Consider the following 6,021-nt stretch of genomic DNA (forward strand, 5'->3'; position numbering starts at 1 on the left):
GAAAAAGGATTGCTGGAGTTTCCTTTCTGTCCCTTTTCAGACTCTCTAAAATTGAAAAAGGACCGAGTTATCTTTGTCGTTAAACTCGTTAAAACCAATAGCGACAAACTTGTCCATGCGGGCAAGAATGAGTTTCACTGTCACTAGGCTCATTAAAATATAGTGACGGGTTTGCTCGAAGGGAAAATTATAGAACAAGCATATGTTATCCTCCTCAAGCTTGACAAAAATAAAGAGGTACTGGTCAACAATGACTGGGGAAAAATTGGGAAGAAAACTTGAAGAAACTTTATTGGTAGCAAGTCACTCTTGAACATGACACTTTAACTCCATCACCATGATTGAGTCGAGTTGGGTTATTCTGTTCACCATTCATATTACCATTGGTCCACTATACCATTCATTTTTGGGGTTAACGCTACCAATCCACTTCAATGTCACCAATATGTTCAAGAGAAGTCGCTCAGAGAATTCACCAACCCAGCTTGTGTCTCATCCACTGCAATACCTTCACGCTTCATTCTTTCATGACCGCCACCCTGAACCTTGTATCATTAGATCGTTTTCACCTCCACAAAATCATTTGCTCCGTTCCATGTCGTAGATGTGGGATTCATTAATGTCCTCCTACGACGGGTCACTTCTTGTCCACATCAGCTCATTATCCAAGAAGTTGACCTAGGAACAACCCTTTCAATACTTTGAAGCTTGCATGCCTCAATGGAAAGTTTCTCACTTCCGGCGACAGGTTTACATTGATGGCCTTCAACCGAACAATTTTGTGTGGTGTTCGACACCAAGTCCCTTTTTCACACCAGGTAAATTGTGTTGTCGTACCTTGAGGGTCATTATCATTATTGATGATTCCTCTCGCACTTGTTAACAGATTTCATCATTGTCTGGTAATCAGGTGATGTCTTTCCATGTTCGACTCTAGAACATCTTTTCACATGGATCATTTTGTACTTCAGGCGAAGATTGAACGAGTTTGAAGACCCCGGATCTAGTTTCATCCATCCGGGCTGCGATATATTCAGGAAAATAAAGACAACAAATGTACATCATTCCTGCACAGATAATCATCCAAGCCAAAGGATGATGGCTCTACCAGAATCATCAGTCTGCTACACAGACGGTTGTCTGTCCTATGTACATGAGAATGAATTTATAAAGTTGAGCATGGGAATGCTCGCCTCAGCTAGATCATGAAAATATAATGAAGATAATGTATTGTATTATATCTTATTACACGCCGCCTTCCAGTTCGAAAAAACCTTAAATCCTCATGATAAAGCATTTCACCCGACATCAAAAAGATTTACGACCTCATGCTTTAGGGGGCAATTGTTATAGACATATTTGGGAACTACAACCCCAATCACATATGTCCATAAACCAAGGGCTTATAAGTCCCTAAAAGTGTTGTTTCATACCCTATAGGAGCAAGGTCAACTGATTACATCATCTCCCAGAAGTTTTCCATGAAAAACTGCTCAGAACTGGTCAAAACTAGACCATACAGATTGCTCAGTGCTAAGGGTGTGATGCATCTCACCTACCCTTCTGTGGTGCAATGGGTGAGAGCAAACAAATGGCAGAAGCAGTTGGCTAGGTGGAAACCCAAAGTATATTCTAGAAACTGCACATTTGACACTTGCCTCTCTGAATTCACCTAGGGATGAGTAAGAGATTATGAATCTCCAAGTGGAACCAAGAACTATCAGAGAGAGGACACTAATCAAAATCCCAGAAGCTGACTCACCCACCTGCAAACATCTATATATGGATCCCTCATCCCAGAGATCCAAAGGCTGTAATCTTGTATTTTGTAAGGAAGTGTTGTTGGTTTCTTTGTGGAACATCGTAGTGTTGCGTGATCTAAACTTTTCATAAGGTGAAGAAGGGCTTTCATGCTGGGAGGGTGACACTGGGTCAGATCAATGGGTTGTAATCCTCTCTTCTACTCTTTCTATCAATAAAGCTATTTGAGTTTTCCTCCACATTCTTGTATGCATGAGTTGATATATGCATTTGTGTGGTCAATATATATCTGGTCCTATATTATTTATGATTGTAGATCTCTGTGCTTTGATGGTATTATGTTGCTTTGACTTTACAAGTGCTCTTTGAAGCGAGGTAAGAAAGGGACAAGCAGCAAATATCTTTCAGAGGGGAGAGGAAATAAGCGAGGAGCCAAGCGAAATACTGAGGTTGGTACTCTCTGCTTCTCTCTCATCTACCACTCATAAAGGAAATCGCAAGTAACTTTAGTTTGTTTGTTTCTAAGATAGCTACCCATCTTAGTGGGACTAGCAGCTCTGAATGGACAATAGATTTCTCGATAGCAATCTCTCATGTAGCCTATTTGATGGTTGAATAGACACATGTTAAATTTTCCTGTTGTCCCACGAGATCAATCAATGGTGTCTTTAGAGACCAAAACATATCTCAGTGCTCTTTGTTCCTAACAATATCAACGTCTCTTGAATTAACTGGAAAACTATCCATATTGATTTTTACTTCCACTTGATCCATTTAAGATACAATTGCTCCAAATCACAATCAATTCCCTGTTTGTAATCATGAAACTACTAGTCATTTTATGGACATGCTTCTATATATAGAGATACATGGATGCCAATTTTTGTACTCACAAGTGATTGAGGAAAGTAGTTTAGATATAGAATGTACTCTAGTCAATGTTACAACATTACCCTCATCTAATTGTAAAAATTCTTCATCATGTACATTTATTATACAAAAAAATAAAAATAAAAAAATATTCTATTGAAAAATAATATATATCATCACCGATATCTCGTCAAATTCGTGCAAAAGAACTTGCAGCTCCAAAGAATTTATACATCTCTATGAAATTTAGCTCATTAAGCCTTCGATGTCATGATTCCATCTTTGAAGTCTGTAATTCATCATCCTCATAAATCCCCTATAAAGAAAAGCACAATTCCTCCTTGCAAAAAGCTCTAAAACTAGTGATGCAGAGGAAATTTGTCTCTTTTTGGAGCTTTCACAACCCTAACTCCTCTCTTGATTGAACTGTTATGTATTCCAATCCTCTTTCCATAATGATGATGGTGTGTAACCCATCAAATTTATTCAATACAACTAAATAATGTTTCTATATATATGGTTATCATAGGAAACTACTAGATAATGGCTCTGATTGGCCTCTTCCTAGAGTTTGCACTGGGGAACAACATCATGCAGACACACCACTAGAGATATATTTCAAGACATGTGAAAATCTCTCGCCATCTTTGTCGATTCTCATGTTTTTCTTATCATATTTCAGCCAATGACGAAGCACTGGGGAAAGAAACATGGAATCTTGGGTAGGGCACACTATTTTCCATGAAGTTTTGAATTCCTGAACTTCATCTTCTCTTATACAAGATGCTCCAAGAATATATGTGAAGTAGTTATTAATACTCTTTCAATAAGATCTAAGGGGATTTAAATTAAGAAACTCTATTAGCTTAGATATGGTAGCTCACTATGTAACAGTATATTCTCATACAAAAAATATACTGTCACACACCTACAATAATCTACCCATACAATAAATAATTATCACCTCTCTCATAGTCTTGGGCCCTCCCTTGACGGAGTTAAGCCCAAATCTATTAACTTTGATACCAATTTAGAAAAAAATGCACACAAAAATATATTGCCTATTTTATTAATCATCAATAAATCCACACATATAAACACATAAGTATTGGCATAAGACAAAAACACTTTCTTAATCGCAAAATCAACTAGTTGAGAGAATATCTCAACAAAACAATAAACTAGGAGCTATTTTAATCGGACTAAATCTCTCAAATCCAACAACTCATGTAACAATTACAATAACTAATACATTTCATCGTGAGGAATATCATTCAATATGCATATTAATACATTAGAGAAATTTTGAGGTCTAAAATGGGCCTCCTAAGGAATATTATAAAATAATAGTGGAAATAATAAAATAAAATTAGATTACAACATCAAATTTTAGAGGGAAAAAAGACAAAACTACTTTTTCAACTTATCTCCCTACGATTTTACTCAAATTTCGAGCAAGATCATTTTTTAGATGTAAATTTTAATTCCTCATCCAAGGAGTATCCATGTTGCATATTTTTGACACACCCTGCTACAAGAAAAATGAGAAATACATGAAAAAACGTTATTGCAATCATGTTTTTCATGTTTTTCTTATTTTTCGTGTAGGAAGGTCCATAAAAAATATTCAACATCAGTACTCCTTAGATGAGGAATTAAATAGGGAGATAAGTTGAAAATATGAGTTGAAAAAAGTAATTTTTTTTTTTTTTACTCCAAAAATGGTGAATCATCCCCCCTGGTTGACATCACCATTTTGATTCCTATTGGTTCTTATAAATTTTATTTTATTTGTACATTTTTGTTTTGAGGCTGATTTTAGACCTCAAAATTTCTCTAATGCAAGTAGGAGTTAATATCCCCAACACCAAATGCACTTCACAATGGAGGTTTCCTAACCTATTTATAAGATCATTACATGTAAATCTATAGGTAATGCCAATACGACATTCTCGAAAACCACATAATATAAACTAAAAAATTTCAATTCTATAACCAAGTCAAGTTTATTTAACAACACCCCTTTAAACTTGATTTGGGGTATATTTTCAAATCCAATTCCTAAAACTACATGGTTCCCAAATCACTCTAGCATTTATCATGGTATGCATGCCTCACAAATTCTTATAGTCATATATTGATATACATGTAACATACCCCCTACCACCCTTAGTCTCCACTATGGTAGAAAGAGGGAAGTTACTAAGCTAGCTTGGCCTCTAAGGTTCTAGTTATGGAAATAACGTCTATATTTTTCGATCTTTCCAAACTCTCTCAAAACTTAACATGGATAACCTCGGTTTGTGCGCCTCATTGAGAAATTTTCAATGATATAAAATTTGATTCAAACTAAATCCCATATCAAAATATATATCCATTTGAAGATTTGGCCTATTAAATTCTGCCATGTCATACTAACTTGCCACGTGGCACCCATGTGGCTATTTAAATTAATTCCATGTCACCATGTTAAGGTTCACATGGAATTCTTGTTGGCAGTCGTTACCTCATTCATGATAGTCAATACTCATGAGACCCCCATTCCCTCAGCCTTTATAATATATATCAACATATAAAATACATCAGGCACACGGGCCCCTTTATGCCACCTCACCCCATCAAGAAAATCCCTGGGATTTTCTTAATAGTCCCTCATTGAACTTGCCTAAGAAGAACCTCCCGGGTTACATGGAAACATTACTCTGCCATTTTCCATATCAATCCACTGGGGATAATTGTTGAACCAATCATATGAGGTCTAGCCCCCACCGTGTACCCCTCCTACACGTTAAACCACCTACCCTCATGACAATGAACATGGGCTCCAATGTGCCATATCACCTCAGGAATAAAATCCCGGTGGGATTACACCAAGTGCGATATGAACTCATCGGGGTAGAGGCATCAGGATGACGTCACAATTTCTATTTTCGAGGGTGACGTCAGAGGTTCTAATCATTGGGTTCATCCAATGGCGGTAACTTCTCAAGGCATCCAATGACCCTGATTTCATCCTCCCCTACCATTGGACGTGGTGCATGATCACATGATATATAATGCTCAAACTCCCTTTCTCCTCTTGGCCCTGAACTTCCAACCCCTGTGCCATTGACGTATATATGGTTTAGGATTCTCCTCATCCTTAACTCTCGATCATGGTGCTTTATAGCACATGGGTCAATTGTGACTTAGGGGGGAACCTGTTAATGCATTGGGGACTCAGCCCCTGTGTGACCATATATAAATATATTTTTATGAAGATATTTGGAGCTATCACTCTTGAGCTTATGAATCAAGAGCATATTGACATCCACACTATCCTTCCTTAGCTTACATAGTCTTTAGCCCAAGATGATAATACATGTGTATATACATAAATGTTTGTGCGAT

Source organism: Pinus tabuliformis, chromosome 5_2, assembly GCF_031772625.1.
Source record: "Pinus tabuliformis cultivar Carrire ecotype Pingquan chromosome 5_2, CPIR1, whole genome shotgun sequence".
In the NCBI taxonomy this organism is placed as follows: domain Eukaryota; kingdom Viridiplantae; phylum Streptophyta; class Pinopsida; order Pinales; family Pinaceae; genus Pinus; species Pinus tabuliformis.